Here is a 26318-nt window from a genome sequence, read left to right as displayed (position 1 = left end):
GGCCAGGCCACTCCAGGACCTTGAAATGTTTCTTACAGAGCCCCCCCTTAGTTGCCCTGGCTGAGAGTCACACAACTGAAAAGCCACCGAAAGCCGTCTGAATCTTCCGAATGGTGGAAGAGCTGGGCATGTCACAACATGTCCTGTGAGACTTCATCAGGAGGCGCTTTTGCTGCGCCATCAGCTTCGTGCCGATGAATTTCGCTGCAACTCTTTTCATGGCAAAATCGTCTGTCACAATGGAATGTGCCGAAAAAGTGCTGATGTCCACCTCTTCCGCAATTTCTCGGATAGTCACACGACAGTCCCACATCACCACAGCGTTCACTTAGGAAATGATCTGGTCATTTCAGCATGTTGATGGTCGCCCAGAGCGCAGCGCGCTCGCCACCGCTGTGCGGCCATCTTTGAACTGGTTGTACTGCTCCTTAAGCTGTGTGATGCCCATAGGATCGTCACTGAAACCCGTCTGAATAATCCGAATGGTTTCCAGCTGGCTGTCGCCCAGTTTCTGGCAAAATTTGATGCAGTCGCACTACTCCAGTCATTCCGCCATTTCCTAGCAAAGAAATAACGACGAGAGACTCCACCCATCCTCACACAAAGGCTGCTTACAAGCAAATGACGCAACCGACAGGCATGAAAAAATTCACACATGCACACGAAGGTTCAAGGTTGGCTCATGCAAACACAGGTGATTCAAATCCATCAGGTTTTTGAAAAAATAAAAAGGTCGGATACTTTTCTAACAGACCTCGTGTAAAAGTTGAGTGTTTTTTTAGGAGAATATCTGAAAAGTTTATGAATAGATATCTATTAGTGACACGTTAACAACATGGTTAAAAGTGCTTGTAAAAGTCTTTTCAGTCTGTGATGCGTGGCTCAACAAAGGCTACAATACATCTGAGCGGACTGGCTTAAAAATGATCTCAGAAGGTGATTTTCTTTCTCTCTCTTTTCTGTGCACACTTGATGTCAGACATTAAGCAGAGTAGGTCCTCATTAGTACTTGGCTGGAAGTTGTACACCTTTATAAAAATGAAATAATCTCATCTACCTTCATTTTTTTGCCCCTTTCACCATTTCAGAAGTGCTGGTTTCTACAGGGATGGCTAAGGGGGAACACATCTTATTGTTCAGCTGATGTGGGGTGGAAAATGAGGATGGCAACTCAAAGAATGCTGAAACGCTCTCTCCAGCCCATCTTGTCAGTGCAACTTTCACTGGTGAAAAATGAGGCCACATGTAACCCTTTTCTTTTTCTTTTTTTAAAATACGTTTTTCACTGATTTCGACAGTGACATTTATGATTCTGAGTCCTTGGGCTTTGAGATCAGGAGGCACCTGGGAAGACCTTATGGAGTTATGAGGTTGCTGAACAGAGGTGTTTGGTGTTACAGGAGAACAAATGATCCTAGTCTTTAGGGTTCTGGAGCTACCTGTCTTGCTGTATGGTTCTGAGATCTGGACGCTAACCAGCGACCTAAGGTAACGACTGCCTTAGGCCTTTGGTACAAGGTCTCTTCGGAGGATCCTTGGGTACTGCTGGAATGACTGTTGCAAATGAGCAGTTACTTGTAGAGCTTAGCATGAGTATCATATCAATATGTCTCATATTATTTCTAGCAATCATCACTGTCCCAGTGTGTTATTTCAGACTATAAACTCAGTTGTAAATCCATGCACCTCTGTTTTGATGGACGCTACAATCGCAACCTGTGAGGAGTTTCTTCAGTTTTTTTTATTAAGGTTTCATCAGTCAGACAGAACGCTGATCAGAACTGTAATGTTGAGTTGTCTGCTCCTCATGCACATTCTGCTGTGCTCGAGCAGTTTGAGCCCATTTCTTTTGCATCTCTTGCTGAAGTTGTGAAACACATAAAACCTACAAGTTGTCCTTCAGATGTTGTTCCAGCTAAGGTGCTGAAGGAGGTTTTTAATACTGTCTGGGCGGGTCTCCTAACTTTTATCAATGCTTGTCTTAGATCAGGGTCTGTTCCAGCTGCTTTTAAACATGCTGTGGTTCGACCTCTTCTTAAAAAAGCTCACCTGGACTCGTCAGTTTTATCCAATTTTAGACCTGTGTCTCATCTGCCATTTCTGTCTAAGGCAGGGGTGGGCATCGAGGGCCAAGACACTGCAGATTTTCCTTGCAACCAATCACCTCAGCAGGTGGGTTGCTGATGAGCTTCTCCCCTGATCATAAACACCTGGTCATCAATGAAATCACCTGCTGAGGTGATTGGTAGCAAGGAAAACCTGCAGTGTCTCAGCCCTTCATGGCACATAATTGCCCACCCCTGGTCTAAGGTTTTAGAAAAGGTTGTCTTTTTACAGTTACAATCATTTTTAGAAGACAATCTCATCCTTGAAAAATTCCAATCCGGGTTTAGATCGCAACACAGCACTGAATCAGCACTTTTAAAAGTTCATGATGACATCACTTTGTCGGTGGATGCAGGGAATCCTGCTGTGCTGGTTCTGTTGGACCTCACAGCAGCCTTTGATACTGTGGATCACACAGTACTTGTTTCCCAGTTAGAACATTTTATTGGCATTCAGGGTACTGCACTTAACGCAGTTTAGAGCATATGTGGCTGAAAGGAGATTTTCTGTCATGATTGGGGACCTCTCCTCATCAAGTGCTCCTCTGTGCTGTGGAGTGCTGCAGGGTTCTGACCTTGGGCCTATTCTATTTTCTTTGTACATTCTGCCATTGGGGTCAATTATAACCCAGCACAACCTGTCCTTTCATTGTTATGCAGATGATCTACAAATCTATCTGCCTGTGAAGACTAATGGGAGTGATGCTTTGTCATCATTATTTAATTGTATTTGCGATGTAAAGTAGTGGCTGTCCCAAAACATTACCTGAATGAGGGTAAAATGGAGATTATGGTGTTTGAGCACTCTGGCATACCAAATGTGGTAACACCAAATTTTGGTGCTTTGGTTAACTATGTAAAACCAGCTGTCATGAATTTGGGAGTGATATTTGACAGCTGTTTGAGGTTCAATCAACAGATAAACTCTGTTGTCAAAGCTAGTTTTTTCCAACTTTGCCTTTTGGCTAAAATAAAGCACTTCCTCAGTAGGCGTGATCTTGAGACAGCCATTCATGCTTTCATCAGCTCCAGACTTGATTATTGTAATGCACTTTATTCGGGCATTAATCAGTCGTCTCTTGCACGTCTCCATTTGGTGCAGAATGCTGCTGCTCGTCTTAACAAACACTTTTAGACGTGAGCATATTACGCCCGACCTGTACTCACTCCACTGGCTTCCAGTTCATTTAAAAATTTTAATGTTTGCTTTTAAAGCTATTTATGGCCTTGCACCTCCCTACTTGTCTGAAATTTTAACTTTGCGCACCTACAGTAGGACATTAAGGGCACCTGGCCAGCTTTACTTAGATGTTCCGAGGTCGAGATATAAACGCTGGGGTGATCATGCTTTCGCGGTAGCTGGCCCCAGACTGTGGAATGAGCTACCTCTTGAGTTAAGCACTATTCCTGACCTAGCACTTTTTAAATCTAAGTTAAAGACTTATTTATTTAAACTGGCTTTTAACACTTAGTGGGGACGTGACATGTTCTGTTTTTTATGTGCTGTTTTAAAATTTTATTCTATATGTGTTTTATTTTTGTGAATTTGTGTTTTTAATGTTAAGCACTTTGGATACCAGTCGGTGCTATAAAGCGGTTTATAAATAAATGTACAAATCATTTGTAATGTGAGGTGGTGTCAGCTTTGACATTTTGGCCATGTGGTGCGTTTCTCTATGTATGATCCAGCGTGCAGATGCATGAATGTTGAGGACCCGGTAGCTGGAGAAGGCCAAGGGAACGGCATGTTTCACCTGGCTGCCGCAGATAGACAGCTATTTTAGAGATGTGGGGATGCACTGGTTGTTAGCCTGGGTGGTTGCCCTCCAGGACCCAAGGCGGTTCTGTGGTGTTGTGGATGTGGCAAAGTCAGGGCATGCTCCCAGACTTGACTTGAGACATTATATGCCAAATCTTTCATTTTTTTAACCACTTGCATGAAATGAAAATGCATTTTCCAACACTGAAATAAGGACTTTGCAATGGTGAACATTTGGTGACTTTTACTTTGTGATGAACATGTCAGACCTAAATAAAATAAAGTGAATAATCACTGCATGAGCACTATTCTTTAAAAAAAAACAAAACAAAAAAAAAAAAACAAATCAACACCTCACCCTACTACTGTAAGCAAAAGTGAGAGTGTCTCTCATGGATTTCACTGCCAGTCATGTTACTTTACATTTATGCTGACTAACAACCTTCCTCTGGCATCAAACTGAGTTCTCCAATAGTAAATTCAATCAGTGCCACCTCCTTAACATCCAAGACAGAATGGAAAATATAATTGGCAGTCATGAGAGAACCCCTGCTGACTCACCAAGTAATGATTCTTGTAATCAGATCACACTGGCACAACAGCAAAGGCAGAGGGTTATTTGAATCTTAGTATGATGACATTAACTCTTCTCAGTACAAAAACACTATTTACGTGTGAAGACCGCATGCTTCCCTTCACCGCCACAATCTTAAGTCCATGCTCACACTAAAAACAGCAGACAGTTTTGAATTTTCCAGATTTACTCACTCCAGTGAGGGTTTTCCAAAAAAAGAAAAAAAAAAAAAAAAAAAAAAAAAAAAGTCATTTGGTGTGAATAACTGAAGTTAAACGTGAGCAGAAAGCCTAAAAAAAAAAAAAAAACCCACACACTTAAATGTTGATGGTGAAGTGTGCATGCATGTTTAAAAGCCAACCTAATCAACTATGGGACACTCTGAGACCACCATCAAGACCCAACAGTCCTGCCTGTAACAGTCCTTAAGTGGGCTAAGTACTGGCAGGAGCACTGTTAGGTCAATGGATATTGATGGGATCCATCACACAAATCTATATACAGTAATAATTTGAAGACTGCTCCTAGAACTGAACTTTGACAGTTACGCAAAACACAATGCTCAAAATCTGCACAATGAGGTGCAGGTTCTGACTGAACTTTAGGGTAAAAACCGCATGAAGTCAAATGGCCAACAAAATCTTGACATTAAATTCCCATGGAATTCAATGTCATGATGCGGAATTTCCTCTTTTTCTTTAAAAAGAAAACAAAATATAATCAAATAAACTATAAAGTAGGTGCCAGTCTTGACATTTTTCCCTTTAAAAAATTATTTTTGCTGTTGAGGTTTCCCTGTAATGTCACTGGGGATTCCAATAATGTATCCTTACATATAGCATTTGACTACTGTGCAAAACTACCCTTGTCAAACTACAACTACACAGGAACTGTGTTTGGATACATGCTAGACCTGCAGCACTGGCTGGCGGCCTTTACTAAATCATCTATTACATATTATATTGCCTCTTAAAGTGCAACAGACATGGTTTATGCTTTACAAGAGTCACTGAATAAATCCTGTACTTCATTTACATCAATCATTAAGAAATACAAACAGTATGGTACTGTGTGGTAAATCTGTGCCAAGTAGGCAGTTCTCAAATATTGAGCAACCACACTGAAAGGAGACTAGTGAAGGAAGCCACCAAGATGCCCATGACAGCTCTGAAAGAATTATAAGCTCTACCGATGTGAGTGGAGAAACTGGGAATGGTGCAACATTTGTCCGTAGAAATGAATGTATATTAACAAATGAAATGAACACAAAACATATCTTGGATTCATAGGGTCTGAAATGAAATACGACAAGTAAATGTATTGCTCCCTGTGTGTTTTTTTTATGCCACCCCTCCCCCCTTTTCTTTACATTTTCAATATCTTCAACATTTTTTGTTTTGGGGTTGTACACAGCCTGAAAGTAGTGTAACAACATTGGTAAAAGCAACTGTCAAAAGACACTAACATAGTTTTGTCCCTTCAAAGACAAGCAGCTAATCAGGCCTCAGAGAAATCATCTTCTCTGTTACATTCTTGATTTAATACCAGGCCATGTCCTTCTGTCCAAACTTACCACTGCTGCTTTCACACTAACAAACAGCTATTTATCCCTCTATCCAAACTCAGACAGAGCCAATGGCATAATAAACAGAAATTTCAAAGTTACTAAATAGTACACAAATGACACAATATTATGAAAACAGAAATATGCACCTCCTCCAACTTTCCACACACATATTTCTCTATTCTTCTTCCAAAGTGGTTGTTTAAGAGATTTTTCTATACTTGCATATTTTTTGCACCAGTTAAATGGGTCATATTGTACAAAATTTATGTTTATCCTTGAAGCCTGAAGTGGGTGAGTGCACTGTTCAGTTTTTATTTTTATTTTGTTCTTCTAAGTGGAGCTGGTAGGCTTTATTTTTATTTACGTTGAGAATCTGTCTTGATGCAAGTCTGTTCTGTAATGGAGCAGCACGCACCGCACTCGCAGTGTGCACACAAACCTCAGTGCTGACAGTCTGCTGTCTGATCACACAGATGTATTTCTTAGATTTTTCACAGTTATAACGATGACAACACTTAGAAGCCTGCACAAAGCTGAACATCTAGTAAACTGCTTCTAACAGGCTATGTTCGTGATTAGGGATGGGTATTGAGAACCGGTTCCTTTCAGGTATCATTAAGAAATGATTCAATCCACCAACACCGACTTGCCGGACTGACATGATGGCGCCAGCAGTGTGCACGGCGAAGCGTCTCTAAGCTCTCAGTTTTCTGTCATTGTTTTTTTTGCTTCTGTGGCAACGAAATGTTCAGCTTTCACTGTGTATGATCGCCAGTTACTTTTAAGTATTCGTGATGATTATGAGAGATTTTTAAAGCAAGTATATTTTGATGATTTTACTTCATGCCCACTACTACCTTTTCTCTCTGCGGTGCCAGATTACCTGAGGCGTGCACCTGCAGTTGTACCCCGGAAGAAACGACCAAGGAGACGGGGTAAACGAGGTGGAGTACTCGTGAGAGTAAGGGCTTACTTTCGGTCCCTTCATGGGCAAAATTCTGAACTGCAAAGCCTCTCCGGTAACGCGCTGGATTATTCCCGTCGCTTGTGACGGCACTGTTGTGGAGCAGTGCGCAACGGCGTTGGAGTACTTTCCTCGGCGACGAGTTCCAGACCGCGGTGTGGATTTTATGAATCTTCGATTGTTTTTCCGAGAACTAAGTTCACAGATGGCTGATGACTTCATCCTTCATCTATCTCTGATGAACACAAGGTCTGTGAGCAATAAATCTTTCATTCTTAATGACTTTTTTACATCCCGGAAGCTGGATTTTATGCTTTTAACAGAGACATGGCTTCGGGCTGGTGAGTCCTTCGCCTTCCCCCGGGTTGCTCCTTCTTCAGCTCCCCTCGCACTACAGACAAAGGCGGTGGTTTGGCGACAGTGTTTAAATCTGACTTTGTTTGCTGCCCGCTTCCCACTAAAGCCTATGCGAGCTTCGAGCTACAGCTCTTTGCAATCAGATTGGACATACCTGTCTTGTGCGCACTCATCTATCGCCCTCCTAAATTTAACAAAGATTTTATAAATTAGTTTTCTGACTTTGTGACAGGTATTGTTCTTAATCGTAATGCATTTTTAATTGCTGGGGACTTTAATATTCATGTTTGTTGTCCATCCAAGCCCTTGGTCAATGACTTTCTTAATGTTGTGGACTCTTTTAATCTTAAGCAGGCAGTAAATGTCCCGACCCACGACAAGGGTCATACTCTGGACCTTATCTTATTCAGTGGTCTAAATGTGAACGCCATAGAGATCTGTAACGCAGGCATATCGGACCATTTTCCTGTGCTTTTTTCTGTCGCGGTGTCCTCCACTATTAGGAAACAATGCATTCCGGCGCGCTATCTGCCCCGCTACTGCGCCACTCTTTTCTGCTGCATTTCATGCTTCTGAACTTAAGTCTTCCGATTCTAATACAAATATCGATGAGTTGGTTAGCTTGTTCAATACTACGTGTTCAGAGATTCTCAATGTTGTCGCCCATTTCACTAATCGGCGTGCAAAACGCTCAGAGCCATGGCACAATGATTTTACGCGCGCACGCAGACGGGAATGCCGCCGTGCAGAACGGAAATGGAAGAAAGATCAACTTCAAGTATCACTAGGGATTTTAAGACATTCACTTATGAATTATCAAGATGCTGTTAAGACCGCAAAATCAGAGTATATGGCAAATATTGTGTCTACAAATCTTCACAAACCCCAGGTTCTTTTTAATGTTTTGAACAAGATTGTTAACCCTATTGATTCAACTGGTACTGTTCCCTCTGTTTCTTTGTGTGAAAAATTTGTCAATTTTTCAGTGACAAAATTTCACTCATTCGATCTTCTTTGCCAACTGTCATCGCTGACCCCTGCATCATTCCTGCGTGCACAGCTGTTTTTAGTCAATTCAAGCCTATTTCTCTGTGTGAACTATCTAAAACTGTTCAAAGTTTAAGGCCTTCAGACTGTGCACTGGATTTCCTTCCTGCTAAGCGTTTGAAAGAAGTCCTTGATTCAGTTGGCCCTTGTATTTACAGCTGATTAATGCTTCTCTGTCTTCAGGTGTCATTCCTTGTTCCTTTAAACAGGCCATGATACAGCCCCTTTAAAAAAAAAACAATTTGGGACCCTGCTATTTTTTCTAATTATAGACCCATTTCTAAGACATATTTTTATCTAAAATACTTGAAAAAGTGGTCTATACTCAACTACAGTCACACCTTACTGCATTTGACATAACTGAAAAGTTCCAGTCTGGTTTTAAACCTTTGCACAGCACTGAAACTGCTCTTTTAAAAGTTTTTAATGATCTTCTTTAATCATGGACACTGGCAGCTCAGCTGTGCTTGTGCTTTTGGATTTAACTGCAGCCTTTGACACTGTTGACCACCAGGTCTTATTATCTCGCCTTGAATCGTGTGTTGGATTAAATGGCACAGTGCTCAAATGGTTTAAGTCCTATTTGACTGGTCGGTGCTTTTCTGTAAACCTTGGTCCCTTTGCGTCACAGAAAGCCCCTTTGACTTGTGGAGTACCTCAGGGTTCAATTTTAGGGCCAATTTTATTTTCGGTTTATTTGCTTACTTTAGGATCAATTTTTAAGAAATATAACATTCAGTTTCACTGCTTTGCTGATGATATGCAGATTTATCTACCTCTGAACCTTAAAACAAACTCATCTGCCATCCTACAGACTTGCTTTCAAGAAGTCAAAGACTGGATGTCTTTAAACTTTCTGAATCTAAATGAAAGCAAAACAGAGATTGTGGTCTTTGGTGACCTTGACCTTTCTGCCCTTGGTCCACTCGCCTCCTACTGTCGTTCATCTGCTAAGACCCTTGGTGTTTTTATAGACAGCTCTTTTAAATTCGAGAAGCAGATCAACACAGTGGTCAAAACAAGCTTCTTCCAGCTTAGACTTAAGTAAAATCAAGCGTTACCTGCCCCCAAATCAGCTGGAACAGGCTGTGCACGCCTTGATCACGTCTCGTTTAGACTACTACAATTCTTTGTATGTTGGTCTTAATCAGTCGTCTCTGCATCGTCTCCAGATGGTGCAAAATGCAGCTGCGCGTCTGCTCACTGGAGCCAAACGGCACCAACACATCTCTCCTGTTTTAGCTTCACTGCACTGGTTGCCTGTTGCTTTTAGAATTGATTTTAAGATTTTGTTGCTTGTTTTTAAATCAATTCACGGTCAAGCCCCATTCTATTTATCTGATATGCTGTCATTGCATACTCCAGGAAGAGCTCTGCGCTCCACGGACCAGAGTTTACTGGTCTGTCCCAGATCTAAGCTAAGGACCAGGGGAGACAGAGCCTTTGCTGTTGTGGGGCCCAAGCTCTGGAACTCTCTGCCATTGAATGTCCGACTGGCTCCTTCAGTTGACTCTTTAAGACTCTTTAAAGACATATCTTTTTGCACTGGCTTTTAATACAAGATGAGCTGAACACTGCCACATTTTTTACTGTCTTGTTGATTTATTTTGTTCTTGTATTTAACAATATAATTTTAAATCCTTTTATTGTACAGCACTTTGGGGCAGTGTTGACTGTTTGTAAATGTGCTTTATAAATAACCTGACCTTGACATCAATAACCTTTTGCTTAACGATTCCCTTATTGGTCCTTCAGAGAGGCCGTTGTTTTTGGGGGCGTTTGTGGAGAAAATGATCATTTCTCTACATTGCTTACAGACCCTGCAGCGGGTCTGTAATCAACTTTTCTGCAGTGCGGCTTTGCTTTGAACCTTGAACCAATTGAAACAGTGATTCGCAGCTCGAAGCAGTGCTTCGATCTACTGCTTCATTGATTTATTGTTTTACTTCGCTTTATCTTAATTTTCCCCTGCTAAAACTCTAGAGCATAGGTCTGAGTAATATTTACCTTTTATGTTAAACCGACCTGTTATTGTCTTCTGAAACAGTTGATAGATGTATTTTATAACTTAAAAACAGGACCGATGCTAACGCGTTAGCATGTCTATGGCGTTTTCAATGTTAATGTTAGCGTTAAGCTGTTCGCTTCTCAGCACTTGTGTGCATTTGTTTTCTGTACAATAATTAATGGCTCAGCGTTCATTGTCGTAAAAGAGTCAAATTGTATTTTTTTAAATGTATTTTTATTCATATATTATTAATAATAATAGCAACAGCAACAATAACAATTTAATGACACTCTGTTTCGGTCAAACCATATTTTCAATTTGTTCATTTCTTCAGTGATTTCCTCCAGAACTATCTGCCAAGCTAGAAAACTGCTGCATCCTAGTAAGAGCAGAATACTACTGGAATGAATTTGAATAAGGAAAGCTGGGGTTTTTTCCTCATGAAAAATGGATGCTGCACTCACTGCAGTTAGTTTGTCTGGAATAGTCCCAGATTGCATTTCAGAGCTTCTAGAATTCAAACATTTTCATGTGGGTGGGGTTGGGGGGGGGGGGGGGGGGGGGGGGGGTTATTCTGAGTTTCAGCTGATGTTCAAGAGATGAAACTTCAGTTACTAACTCAACAATAAATAAAACTACTTAATTCTTTCACCAAAACATCAAATCTAGGCTTGCATCTTAGATGTACCTTCTGGCAAATTGTAGCTGAACTTTCAGGTCTTCTTTTAAGAAAATCCTCCTCTACACCACTTCATCTGGAAGCTGTATAAAGGGATACAAAATATCCTCATATAAAAGCAACAATAATGATACTAATAACGATAATATTAAAGCAAACAGAGATCTGGTATCTGAATAGTATCTGTATCGGCATATATCCAAATTCAGGTATCAGGATCAGTAGAGTATGGTACAGTGGCCAGACGGAAGCCACTCCTTTGTAAAAGGCACACGGCAGCCCAAGTGAAGTTTGCCAAAAGACACCTGAAGGACTTTCAGACTAGGGCTGCAGCTATGGATTGCTTTAGTAATCGAGTATCTTTCACCAATAATAATTTGAATTTTGAACTGCGCACCACTAAAAACCAGGAACTTCTCAGCGAGTCCCGACATTGGAGAAGAAGGAGGAAATGACATCACTGCAGGAACAATACCTTAATAGTCCCATTAATTTATGGATTTCTACAGGCTACTGACAGCCCCATTTCCACCGAGTGGTTCAGGTCAGTGATGTACGTTTGTTATACGTGTGAGAACAGTTAACTCTCGCCGACAGAATCCTTTTGATTGGCAGGTGGATCCCTTTATTGACGAGCGCGCTCACACGGTGTCAGCGGCTTCTCCACAGTCTTTTAACTTGCGACGCAAACAAGAAAGACTCGATCCATCAGCCGCAGACGCAATGAACGGGTTACACCTGTAGCTAACTGTGTTGGCCGCATATCAGTACAGCAGAGACTCGAACCATCATGGACTTTTCTTCAGCCAGGACAATGAATTAAATTATTTTCAGATGTTTGCATCAGACTGAAGATGATCTCACTGAAACTGAGGTAAGACTATGCTATTTTCTCATTGTGTGAATGGCTTTAATATTTAATAATAGCTAACGTGGTACACTACTAACGTACAGTACACTAACTGTATTCAAGAAGGAAACAATATTTATTTTAAAATAGCTGATATTTTCAGTCCCTCGTGACATTTTTCAGATTTGAATGTACCCATTTCTCAGAAATAAATAAATAATCCACACCATTTTTTTTCCTGATGTCACAGGGAGTAAAACTATTATTTTTTTAATCAGTTGATTAGACCAAAGAGCTGGCAAAAAAGTATCACCTCCACCTGCATGCCGAAATCGCCTGCAGTATTTATTTTTTATTAATTTTATAATCACCATTCTGTGTTCTGAACTCTGCCAATATCATCACTGTTATCAGACTGAAGGTTTTCCTCCAAGGTTTAGTCTCGCTCACTGTGGTCTAAATAAGGCTCAATACCATAAGGCTGTGACCTTCACAGCTTATTCAGATACACGTTTAGATTGGACTTACAAAAAAAAAAAAAAAAAAAAAAAGCTCCACACTAGAAAAAACAATTGTCTGAAAACAGCTTGACCTTCGCTGTGTTTACAATTGATTTGAGCTTGAATCAGCAGGTGCTGTTCCGGTGATGACGTAGCAACAATATGTTGGGCTGAAATAGAGCACAGGCTTCAGACAGCTGTTTATCCTTCACCTACAGACTTATCGACTTTTATTGTTCAGGATTTTTTAAAATATCAACATTTTAGAATTTTTAGTGATTATTTGTGCACATTTTTTGGTGTCACCTACACTTTAAAGACATTTTGAGGCTGTAATTGCTGCCAAAGGTGCATCAACAAAGTACTTGAGCAAAGGATGTGATTTCAGTTTTTTATTTTTATTAAATTTGCAAAAAAAAAAAAAAAAAAAAAAAATGTCATTATGGAGTGTTGTGAGTAGATTTATGTTATCATTATGGGGTGTTCTGAATAGAATTTTGAGGAGGAAAACATTAATTTACTCCATTTTGGAATAAGGCTGTAACATAAAATGTGGAATAAGTGAAGCACTGTGAATACTTTCCGGATGCACTGCATGTCAAAAAGTACAACAGGCACTAGACTGCGGTACTTTGATTAATTCAGGAATGTGTGTGTCAGATCCCTCTCACAGATGAACAGCTGCATTTTGCTCAGTGAACAAGCTCAACGGATACCACAGGTGTTATTCCGGCTGTTGTAATATTCACTGTAACTTCCAGCATTATGTCTTGTCTGCCTGCAGATTCCATGTGCACAGTGTGTGTTCACATGTTTCCTTGCCAAAAATTCCCTTTACGGCACTTTAGTTTCTCTTAATAGCAATGTACTAGGTTCCAGTGCATCTCAGCCATTAAGGGAATGACCTAGGATGACCCAACCAGCTGATTTCATGTTTGGCCCAATCTGCAACATTGGAGCTCGCATTCTGACCCTATTATGGAAATTAATTTTCTTGAAAGCTGCTTGACTGGTCACTTGAGGCTGGCTCCAAACAGAGAAAATTCTCAGAGAAGCGCATTTTAAAATGTCCAACTTTAGAGCAGAAATAACATTGCCTGGCACAAAAAAAAGTTTTGGTCTTTATAATTTCCTCCTCCATGACAACTGTATGGAGGTGAATTTGTTTTTAAGTTCTTAGTTTAAGACATTTAATTAATAAAATTCTGTATAATTGTGGGTATGATTGCTCTGAATGACAGGGACTATGTTCACTGACTCCTCCTCCTCTCGTAGTCTCCCACCGAAACACTAATTTTTGTGTGTCTGTTTGGAGTATTTTATCACAAACTCTGGAATAATAAAGCTTGTTGTGCGGTGGAATGTCCTAACGGATCATCTAAGATGTCCCTGTTGCAATATTGATGCTGAGTTTAATAAACTCGTCAGTCATTCAATTGTTATACATTCTATAAGTGTCACACTATCTACCTTATAATTCAAGTTTTTAATCTACAAACACAGCTACCCTTCCTCCAGTCTTGTTCTTTCTATTTATACAGTTAAATTCATAACCATCCAGTTCAAAATCCACTCCTTTTGATCAGCAGTCATTTGAGTTGTGTCATTAGTATCTCCAGGTGTGAGAATGAGTTCTTCCAGACTGCGTCATGATTGTATGTTTGGAATTGAGTACCTTACAGTCCGTTTATGATGATCCTTGGAATTTGTCCAGTTGCTCAATGCTTTTGATGACAAAACTCTGACTTGCGCCAGAGTTCCGTTTAGTTTAATGAAAACTTTACAGTTTATGCTCCAGTGTTTTGAATTTTTCCTTGATTTTCAAGTATCGTGCTTTTCTGGTGATGTCAGCGTTTTGATTTGTCAGATGTTTCGATTAGAAAGGCGTTTGCTCCTTTCATTTTCAATTTTTACTTGTTTTAACAGTGCAGTTTTGTGTTTTCTGTTAACAAACCTCAAAATAATGGCTAGACTGTCACTGTCATTCTTCTGGCAGAGGGTGGCATGCCTCATTGGTGTCACAGTCTGAATTATTTACATTTACTTTACAGTTAAAAACTGAATCGAGCAAATTCCCAAAAGAGCCGAATAAAAAGATAAAAGGGCATTTAAAAAAAATATAAGAAAACAAAACATAACAAGACAACACAAAAACAAAACACCTAACATAAAAAAAAAACATTTTCCGATCCGGTGTCACTGATGAACGGTCTCACCCTAAAAACTGATCTGCCCTGCCTCATTAGCCGCGTTCACGGATTACCACTCGTTTCTGCTTCAAACTGCAACTATCCGGTCATCATCTATCTCAGCGACGATATCTGAAGCTTTTGCACAACCCCTGGCAAAAATTATGGAATCACCGGCCTCGGAGTATGTTCATTCAGTTGTTTAATTTCGTAGAAAAAAAGCAGATCACAGACATGACACAAAACTAAAGTCATTTCAAATGGCAACTTTCTGGCTTTAAGAACACTATAAGAATCAAAAAAAAATAATTGTGGCAAGTCATTAACGGTTACTTTTTAGACCAGCAGAGGGAAAAAAATATGGACTCACTCAATTCTGAGGAATAAATTATAGGAATCAGCCCCTGTAAATTTTCATCCCCAAAACTAACACCTGCATCAAATCAGAATCTAGCTCGTTAGTCTGCATCTAAAAAGGAGTGATCACACCTTGGAGAGCTGTTGCAACCAAGTGGACTGACATGAATCATGGCTCCAACCGAGAGATGTCAATTGAAAACAAAGGAGAGGATTATCAAACTCTTAAAAGAGGTAAATCATCACGCAATGTTGCAAAGATGTTGGTTGTTCACAGTCAGCTGTGTCTAAACTCTGGACCAAATACAACAACATGGGAAGGTTGTTAAAGGCAAACAACTGGTAGACCCAAGGAAGACATCAAGCGTCAAGACAGAAAACTTAAAAGCAATATGTCTCAAAAATCGAAAATGCACAACAAACAATGAGGAACGAATGGGAAGGAAACTGGAGTCAACGTCTGTGACCGAACTGTAAGAAACCACCTAAAGGAAATGGGGATTTACATACAGAAAAGCTAAACGAAAGCCATCATTAACACCTAAACAGAAAAAAACAAGGTTACAATGGGCTAAGAAAAAGCAATCGTGGACTGTGGATGACTGGATGAAAGTCATATTCAGTGATAAATCTCGAATCTGCATTGGGCAAGGTGATGATGCTGGAACTTTTGTTTGGTGCCATTCCAATGAGATTTATAAAGGTGACTGCCTGAAGAGACCATGTAAATTTCCACAGTCATTGATGATATGGGGCTGCATGTCAGGTAAAGGCACTGGGGAGATGGCTGTCATTACATCATCAATAAATGCACAAGTTTACGTTGATATTTTGGACACTTTTCTTATCCCATCAATTGAAAGGATGTTTGGGGATGATGAAATCATTTTTCAAGATGATAATGCATCTTGCCATAGAGTGAAAACAAAACTTCCTTGCAAAAAGACACATAGGGTCAATGTCATGGCCTGCAAATCCAGATCTTAATCCAATTGAAATCGTTGGTGGAAGTTGAAGAAAATGGTCCATGACAAGGCTCCAACCTGCAAAGCTGATCTGGCAACAGCAATCAGAGAAAGTTGGAGCCAGATTGATGAAGAGTACTGTTCGTCACTCATTAAGTCCATGCCTCAGAGACTGCAAGCTGTTATAAAAGCCAGAGGTGGTGCAACAAAATACTAGTGATGTGTTGGAGCGTTCTTTTGTTTTTCATGATTCCATAATTTATTCCTCAGAATTGAGTGATTCCATATTTTTTTCCCTCTGCTGGTCTAAAAAAGTAACCGTTAATGACTGCCACAATTTTTTTTCCTGATTTCTTATAGTGTTTCTTAAAGCCAGAAAGTTGCCATTTGAAATGACTGTAGTTTTGTGTCATGTCTGTGATCTGCTTGTTTTCTACGAAATTAAACAACTGAATGAACATTCTCTGAGGCTGGTGATTCCATAATTTTTGCCAGGGGTTGTACAACAATCATTTCCACATAAATTCAGTATTATTTCATCATAAAAGATGGAGGAAACAATTAGAGTGCCACAGCTACATGAGCTGCTAGCTGATGCGTGGGCACAATGCACAGCAGGAATCATAAATTGGCTTTGAGTCACACCGGGTAATGCCTCTTTGCCCCGAATTACGCCTCTTTGTCCTGACTTGCGCTGGAACCACTTCCTTTCTGCAAATTTTTCGGCACCCGACTTGCTTCCTCCTTTGCGCCCCTCGCGCTGTTGTGGCGCCGAGCTGCATCGTCTCGACACTGAGTTGCTTCCACGCGGCAGCGCCATAATGACGCATTGCGCAACCGGGACCACCCCCGGTGTGAAAGGGGCTTTAGACAAGCGGCTGAGCTCCAAAATGGTGCATGCGCAGTGGAGGCAGGGCGGACCAATTTTTAGGGGTTGGTATGCAACACCGGGAAGACAAGGACATGGGGGAAAGTGTGTGTTCATCTTATAACATTTTCCCCCATCATTGATAAATGATATAATCTAATAGCTGTGGGTAATGTTGCTACTGTTGTTCTAGCTTTATTGCAGGTGATGGTCGTGAAAGTTTTCCTACTGCGCAATTGTCTCTGTGTATCTTCCTCCCTGGTTTGTGTCCACTTCAATCCCCCTGGACTGGAGGAAGGCAGCCACCTGTTGCTACATGGAGCTGGCATCCTGTTCATTGCCCCCCCCCCGTCAGCAGCCACCACCAGAGCGTATGACCAGGGATTGATGCAGAGCCCCATCATGATCACGTCATTCATCCTGGTGTACTGCTCCACCACATATATTAAGCATTATTATTATTAATATTCATTAATTTCATCATTCAGTTAATTTACACCCACCACCCTAACTTGCACTGCTATTTCCCATCACTTAAATAGAAATGTGTAATTGGACATATCCCAAATGGACTTGTAGTATGCACCTTTGACATTACACCATAGATGATCAAGATAGGGCCCTTGAAGACTAAACAACACTTCAGATATGGTCTACACGACCTGACTCAACCTAGTTGGATACCATGACCTGGATGACTGAACCTCTCCATAGACACCTTCAGATATGGTCCCACTTCTGAAATTTCATGTGACCACTTATGGATTCACACAACAGCTTTGTACACTTCTGGAAGTCACACGCAAGCGCACTTGCCAAAGTGGGCCCGTTCGTTTGAAAAGTAGTAAAGGAGTATGAAGGAGCATGTTGAAAGTATCAACATAAACAGCAGCTTTTGGCAAGTTAAAAGTAGTTTTTTGGTTTCCAGTGACAAATCACACCAGGGAGACCAAGAAACTTGGTCTAAAAAACAAGCAAACCTGCTATTAAAATTAATTTCATCGCTGGCATCAAAATCAGGCTACCCAGTAGGAAGTGAGGAACAGAAAAACCCATGCAGTCGCAAAAAGTTGTAAGTATGACACAACTCATTCGTGGTAATAAACAGCGTTAATACTGAAAGCAGCGAAAAGTTTCCATTAAAGCGCAAAACTGCGTCTCTTGCTATCAAAAGTCCAAAACCAAACGTGAACTTACCTCTTCTTCTTAACTTCTGCTTCCTTCTAATAATTCCTCTCTCTTTATGTCGACTCGCTAGACAATAACGCGAATATTTTCACATCCATCCATCAAAGTCCAGACAGAAAAGTAAGTAGAAAAAAACAACTGCGGCGCAAATTAACAGCGCAACAAGTTCATTATGCGGCGACGCTGCAACCTGTTACCTTTGTCTGGGATGAAACCGCCCCGCCCAGCCTCGCCGAAAGAGGCGCTATGATTGGATCAGTGAGGAGACGTGGGCGGAATTGCAGAAAGTAGCTACACTAACTATTGGACCAATACCTCTGTCAATCATATATGTCGCCCCTGAACATTACATTAAGGTGGAAAAACCTCGAAGTAACATTTTTATTCCACCTGAAATAAAACCGTATAGCCCCACAAAATATTTAAATAATGGTTGGCGGTCAAATAACGATAAAGAAAGTGATGCCTCCGTGTATTTGTTTCTAATATTTCCCAGAAGATGGCGCGATAAACTACCAAATGGAAGAACAGCAGCAGCCTCCAAACTGGTTATGTACTGCACAATTAAATACACTTTATTGTCAAAAATAACAGTTTCTGTTTCAACCACAAAGAAAAGCCCAAGCGCCGTTTGTAAACAAATACATGCTTCAATTTACTTTTTCTATATTTGGGCAGCAAAACGTTCACTTTACATATTTTAGCTCACTTTTCGATCACCGTTGGTTGGAAAACTGTCATCTTTCATGCAAATTTTTAATGTAATAAACGTTACTATTTTGCTTTAAAAGAAACTCATGTATATATCTCAGTATTTAGTGAATAGAAAGCTAAATATTTAGCCATTTACCTTAATATTTACCCAAACATTAAGTGGATAGTAAAAAAAAAAAAAAAACATGTACAGTGGTTAAAATAAGTATTGAACACGTCACCATTTTTCTCAGTAAATATATTTCTAAAGATGCTATTGACATGAAATTTTCACCAGATGTCCGAAAGAACCCAAGTGATCCACACATGCAAAGAAACCAAAACAAATAAGTATAGAAATTAAGTAATAATGTGAAATGACACCGGAAAAAGTATTGAACAGTATTGTAAGTATTGAAGTATTGAAAGTATTTATTTAATATTTCATACTTTATTGGTAACGAAGCTTCAAGATGCCTCGTGTATGAAGAAACTAGTCACATTCTTCCACACAAACAGTCTTCAAACCTGAAGGTTCCGTGGACCTCTTCTATGAGCTCTGATCTTTAGTTCTTTCCATAGATTTTCTGTTGGATTCCAGTCAGGTGATTGTCTGGGCCATTTTAGCAGCTTTATTTTCATTCTCTGAAACTAAGTTTCCTTGGTGGTATGTTTGGGATTATTGTCTTGCTGAAATGTCCATCCTCATTTCATCTTCATCATCCTGGTAGATTTTTATGCAGAATGTCTCTGTACATTTTTTAATTCATTCTTCCTTCAGTTATATGAAGTTTGCCAGCGTTGTATACTGAAGAACAGCCCACACCATGATGTTCCCACCTCCAAACTTGACTGTTGGTATGGTGTTTTGATATGCAGTGACATTTGACCTCCAGCCATGGTATAAAAGTTCATTTTTGGTCTCATCCGACCTATATTCTCCCAGGATTTCACAAGCTTGTCTAAATGTTGTGCAGCAAACTTTAAATGAGCTTCAACATGCTTTTTCTTCAGCAATGGAGGCAGGTGGTGTGCGTGCACACAGACCATGGTGGTTGAGTGCATTACTTTGTTGTTTTCTTTGAAACAGTTGTACCTGTTAATTCCAGATCTTTCTGAAGCCCTCCACAAATGGACCTTGGCTCTTGGAGAACTCTTCTGATAATTCTTTTCACTCCTCTGTCAGCAGTCTTACAAGGATCACCTTTTCATGGCCGGTTTATGGTGAAATTATGTTCTTTCTACTTACGGATTATGGCCCCAACAGTGCTCACTGGAGCATTCAGAAGGTTAAAAATCCTTCTGTAACAATACCATCAGTACGTTTTGCAACAATAAGGTTGCGAAGGTCTATGAGTGAGCTCTTTGCTTTTTCCCATCATGAGATGTTTCTTGTGTCTTAGCTTGGTCATAAGATACCTGATTGAACCAGCTGATATGAGTTTGCACTGACAAAGGGCAGGATTGCTTTAATTACTGACAGATTTCAGATGGTGTCTTGGCTTTCCATGCCTTTTTGCACCTCCCTTTTGTCAAGTGTTCAATACTTCTTCCCAGTGCCATTTCACATTATTATGCATAACTTAATTTATGAACATCTATGGCTTGATTACTGTGTATGTGTGGATTACTTGGTAAACAACATCTGGTGAAAGTTTCATGTCAACAGCACCTTGAGAAATATATTTACTAAGAGAAAAGGTGAAGTGTTCAATACTTACTTTACCCTCTGTATGTACATTTTTAATTACATGTTAAGCTTAAAATTTTATTCAATACTTTATTACACATTTGTTTAAATAATTACAAAGTAAAGGTCTTGGTTGTCACTGGCAATTCTTTCGAAAAATTCTAATCTGAATAGCTGTCAAAATACTTAGCAGTTACTGCAATATTTAGTATATTATTAAATTTTTGGATAAAATTGTATTACCATTTAGGTCAATATTTAAAATATGTTCATGCTATCAAGCAAAGCTAAAATCAAGCAACAGAGGTCGAGGACTTTACAGAACACATCAATTCGTTGGTCCACTCACAGTGGACATGCACCTAAGATGACTCCTCCATACAGATCTTCTCTAGATCTTTCAGGTTTGGAGTTTCAGCTCCCTCCAAAGATTTTCTATTGAGTTCAGGTCTGGAGACTGGCCAGGCCACTCCAGGACCTTGAAATGTTTCTTACAGAGCCCCCCCTTAGTTGCCCTGGCTGAGAGTCACACAACTGAAAAGCCACCGAAAGCCGTCTGAATCTTCCGAATGGTGGAAGAGCTGGGCATGTCACAACATGTCCTGTGAGACTTCATCAGGAGGCGCTTTTGCTGCGCCATCAGCTTCGTGCCGATGAATTTCTGCAACTCTTTTCATGGCAAAATCGTCTGTCACAATGGAATGTGCGAAAAAGTGCTGATGTCCACCCTCTTCCGCAATTTCTCGGATAGTCACACGACAGTCCCACATCACCACAGCGTTCACTTAGAATGATCTGTCATTTCAGCCTGTTGATGGTCGCCCCAGAGCGCAGCGCGCTCGCCACCGCCTGTGCGGCCATCTTTGAACTGGTTGTACTGCTCCTTAAGCTGTGTGATGCCCATAGGATCGTCACTGAAACCCTCTGAATAATCCGAATGGTTTCCAGCTGGCTGTCGCCCAGTTTTCTGGCAAATTTGATTGCAGTCGCACTACTCCAGTCATTCCGCCATTCCTAGCAAAGAATAACGACGAGAGACTCCACCATCCTCACACAAAGGCGCTTACAAGCAAATGACGCAACCGACAGGCATGAAAAAATTCACACATGCACACGAAGGTTCAAGGTTGGCTCATGCAAACACAGGTGATTCAAATCCATCAGGTTTTTGAAAAAATAAAAAGGTCGGATACTTTTCTAACAGACCTCGTGTAAAAGGTTGAGGTGTTTTTTTAGGAGAATATCTGAAAAGTTTATGAATAGATATCTATTAGTGACACGTTAACAACCATGGTTTAAAAGTGCTTGTAAAAGTTCTTTTCAGTCTGTGATGCGTGGCTCAACAAAGGCTACAATACATCTGAGCGGACTGGCTTTAAAAATGATCTCAGAAGGTGATTTTCTTTCTCTCTCTTTTCTGTGCACACTTGATGTCAGACATTAAGCAGAGTAGGTCCTCATTAGTACTTGGCTGGAAGTTGTACACCTTTATAAAATGAAATAATCTCATCTACCTTCATTTTTTTGCCCCTTTCCACCATTTCAGAAGTGCTGGTTTATACAGGGATGGCTAAGGGGGAACACATCTTATTGTTTCAGCTGATGTGGGGTGGAAAATGAGGATGGCAACTCAAAGAATGCTGAAACGCTCTCTCCAGGCCCATCTTGTCAGTGCAACTTTCACTGGTGAAAAATGAGGCCAACATGTAACCCTTTTCTTTTCTTTTTTTAAAATACGTTTTCACTGATTTCGACAGTGACATTTATGATTCTGAGTCCTTGGGCTTTGAGATCAGGAGGCACCTGGGAAGACCTTATGGAGTTATGAGGTTGCTGAACAGAGGTGTTTGGTGTTACAGGAGAACAAATGATCCTAGTCTTTAGGGTTCTGGAGCTACCTGTCTTGCTGTATGGTTCTGAGATCTGGACGCTAACCAGCGACCTAAGGTAACGACTGCCTTAGGCCTTTGGTACAAGGTCTCTTCGGAGGATCCTTGGGTACTGCTGGAATGACTGTTGCAAATGAGCAGTTACTTGTAGAGCTTAGCATGAGTATCATATCAATATGTCTCATATTATTTCTAGCAATCATCACTGTCCCAGTGTGTTATTTCAGACTATAAACTCAGTTGTAAATCCATGCACCTCTGTTTTGATGGACGCTACAATCGCAACCTGTGAGGAGTTTCTTCAGTTTTTTTTATTAAGGTTTCATCAGTCAGACAGAACGCTGATCAGAACTGTAATGTTGAGTTGTCTGCTCCTCATGCACATTCTGCTGTGCTCGAGCAGTTTGAGCCCATTTCTTTTGCATCTCTTGCTGAAGTTGTGAAACACATAAACCTACAAGTTGTCCTTCAGATGTTGTTCCAGCTAAGGTGCTGAAGGAGGTTTTTAATACTGTCTGGCGGGTCTCCTAACTTTTATCAATGCTTGTCTTAGATCAGGGTCTGTTCCAGCTGCTTTTAAACATGCTGTGGTTCGACCTCTTCTTAAAAAAGCTCACCTGGACTCGTCAGTTTTATCCAATTTTAGACCTGTGTCTCATCTGCCATTTCTGTCTAAGGCAGGGGTGGGCATCGAGGGCCAAGACACTGCAGATTTTCCTTGCAACCAATCACCTCAGCAGGTGGGTTGCTGATGAGCTTCTCCCCTGATCATAAACACCTGGTCATCAATGAAATCACCTGCTGAGGTGATTGGTAGCAAGGAAAACCTGCAGTGTCTCAGCCCTTCATGGCACATAATTGCCCACCCCTGGTCTAAGGTTTTAGAAAAGGTTGTCTTTTTACAGTTACAATCATTTTTAGAAGACAATCTCATCCTTGAAAAATTCCAATCCGGGTTTAGATCGCAACACAGCACTGAATCAGCACTTTTAAAAGTTCATGATGACATCACTTTGTCGGTGGATGCAGGGAATCCTGCTGTGCTGGTTCTGTTGGACCTCACAGCAGCCTTTGATACTGTGGATCACACAGTACTTGTTTCCCAGTTAGAACATTTTATTGGCATTCAGGGTACTGCACTTAACGCAGTTTAGAGCATATGTGGCTGAAAGGAGATTTTCTGTCATGATTGGGGACCTCTCCTCATCAAGTGCTCCTCTGTGCTGTGGAGTGCTGCAGGGTTCTGACCTTGGGCCTATTCTATTTTCTTTGTACATTCTGCCATTGGGGTCAATTATAACCCAGCACAACCTGTCCTTTCATTGTTATGCAGATGATCTACAAATCTATCTGCCTGTGAAGACTAATGGGAGTGATGCTTTGTCATCATTATTTAATTGTATTTGCGATGTAAAGTAGTGGCTGTCCCAAAACATTACCTGAATGAGGGTAAAATGGAGATTATGGTGTTTGAGCACTCTGGCATACCAAATGTGGTAACACCAAATTTTGGTGCTTTGGTTAACTATGTAAAACCAGCTGTCATGAATTTGGGAGTGATATTTGACAGCTGTTTGAGGTTCAATCAACAGATAAACTCTGTTGTCAAAGCTAGTTTTTTCCAACTTTGCCTTTTGGCTAAAATAAAGCACTTCCTCAGTAGGCGTGATCTTGAGACAGCCATTCATGCTTTCATCAGCTCCAGACTTGATTATTGTAATGCACTTTATTCGGGCATTAATCAGTCGTCTCTTGCACGTCTCCATTTGGTGCAGAATGCTGCTGCTCGTCTTAACAAACACTTTTAGACGTGAGCATATTACGCCCGACCTGTACTCACTCCACTGGCTTCCAGTTCATTTAAAAATTTTAATGTTTGCTTTTAAAGCTATTTATGGCCTTGCACCTCCCTACTTGTCTGAAATTTTAACTTTGCGCACCTACAGTAGGACATTAAGGGCACCTGGCCAGCTTTACTTAGATGTTCCGAGGTCGAGATATAAACGCTGGGGTGATCATGCTTTCGCGGTAGCTGGCCCCAGACTGTGGAATGAGCTACCTCTTGAGTTAAGCACTATTCCTGACCTAGCACTTTTTAAATCTAAGTTAAAGACTTATTTATTTAAACTGGCTTTAACACTTAGTGGGGACGTGACATGTTCTGTTTTTTATGTGCTGTTTTAAAATTTTATTCTATATGTGTTTTATTTTTGTGAATTTGGTTTTTAATGTTAAGCACTTTGGATACCAGTCGGTGCTATAAAGCGGTTTATAAATAAATGTACAAATCATTTGTAATGTGAGGTGGTGTCAGCTTTGACATTTTGGCCATGTGGTGCGTTTCTCTATGTATGATCCAGCGTGCAGATGCATGAATGTTGAGGACCCGGTAGCTGGAGAAGGCCAAGGGAACGGCATGTTTCACCTGGCTGCCGCAGATAGACAGCTATTTTAGAGATGTGGGGATGCACTGGTTGTTAGCCTGGGTGGTTGCCCTCCAGGACCCAAGGCGGTTCTGTGGTGTTGTGGATGTGGCAAAGTCAGGGCATGCTCCCAGACTTGACTTGAGACATTATATGCCAAATCTTTCATTTTTTTAACCACTTGCATGAAATGAAAATGCATTTTCCAACACTGAAATAAGGACTTTGCAATGGTGAACATTTGGTGACTTTACTTTGTGATGAACATGTCAGACCTAAATAAAATAAAGTGAATAATCACTGCATGAGCACTATTCTTTAAAAAAAAACAAAACAAAAAAAAAAAACAAATCAACACCTCACCCTACTACTGTAAGCAAAAGTGAGAGTGTCTCTCATGGATTTCACTGCCAGTCATGTTACTTTACATTTATGCTGACTAACAACCTTCCTCTGGCATCAAACTGAGTTCTCCAATAGTAAATTCAATCAGTGCCACCTCCTTAACATCCAAGACAGAATGGAAAATATAATTGGCAGTCATGAGAGAACCCCTGCTGACTCACCAAGTAATGATTCTTGTAATCAGATCACACTGGCACAACAGCAAAGGCAGAGGGTTATTTGAATCTTAGTATGATGACATTAACTCTTCTCAGTACAAAAACACTATTTACGTGTGAAGACCGCATGCTTCCCTTCACCGCCACAATCTTAAGTCCATGCTCACACTAAAAACAGCAGACAGTTTTGAATTTTCCAGATTTACTCACTCCAGTGAGGGTTTTCCAAAAAAAGAAAAAAAAAAAAAAAAAAAAAAAAAAAGTCATTTGGTGTGAATAACTGAAGTTAAACGTGAGCAGAAAGCCTAAAAAAAAAAAAAAACCCACACACTTAAATGTTGATGGTGAAGTGTGCATGCATGTTTAAAAGCCAACCTAATCAACTATGGGACACTCTGAGACCACCATCAAGACCCAACAGTCCTGCCTGTAACAGTCCTTAAGTGGGCTAAGTACTGGCAGGAGCACTGTTAGGTCAATGGATATTGATGGGATCCATCACACAAATCTATATACAGTAATAATTTGAAGACTGCTCCTAGAACTGAACTTTGACAGTTACGCAAAACACAATGCTCAAAATCTGCACAATGAGGTGCAGGTTCTGACTGAACTTTAGGGTAAAAACCGCATGAAGTCAAATGGCCAACAAAATCTTGACATTAAATTCCCATGGAATTCAATGTCATGATGCGGAATTTCCTCTTTTTCTTTAAAAAGAAAACAAAATATAATCAAATAAACTATAAAGTAGGTGCCAGTCTTGACATTTTTCCCTTTAAAAAATTATTTTTGCTGTTGAGGTTTCCCTGTAATGTCACTGGGGATTCCAATAATGTATCCTTACATATAGCATTTGACTACTGTGCAAAACTACCCTTGTCAAACTACAACTACACAGGAACTGTGTTTGGATACATGCTAGACCTGCAGCACTGGCTGGCGGCCTTTACTAAATCATCTATTACATATTATATTGCCTCTTAAAGTGCAACAGACATGGTTTATGCTTTACAAGAGTCACTGAATAAATCCTGTACTTCATTTACATCAATCATTAAGAAATACAAACAGTATGGTACT

General features: G+C 40.4%; 1 protein-coding gene across 3 annotated transcripts in view; it reads right to left on the bottom strand.

Moving 5' to 3' along the window:
- LOC117514363 (cingulin) overlaps window positions 1–18173 on the bottom strand; it is a 70696-nt gene extending 52523 nt beyond the window's left edge. For all 3 annotated transcript variants that reach the window (XM_034174784.1, XM_034174785.1, XM_034174786.1), the window contains exon 1: window positions 17987–18173. The gene's annotated coding sequence lies outside the window, so the exon portion shown is untranslated. The remainder of the gene's footprint in view (window positions 1–17986) is intronic.
- Between the last annotated feature and the right edge of the window lie 8145 nt (window positions 18174–26318).

Source organism: Thalassophryne amazonica, chromosome 7, assembly GCF_902500255.1.
Source record: "Thalassophryne amazonica chromosome 7, fThaAma1.1, whole genome shotgun sequence".
Classification (NCBI taxonomy): domain Eukaryota; kingdom Metazoa; phylum Chordata; class Actinopteri; order Batrachoidiformes; family Batrachoididae; genus Thalassophryne; species Thalassophryne amazonica.
Note: the sequence above shows the minus strand (reverse complement) of the source record. Positions and strands in the feature narration are given on the sequence as shown.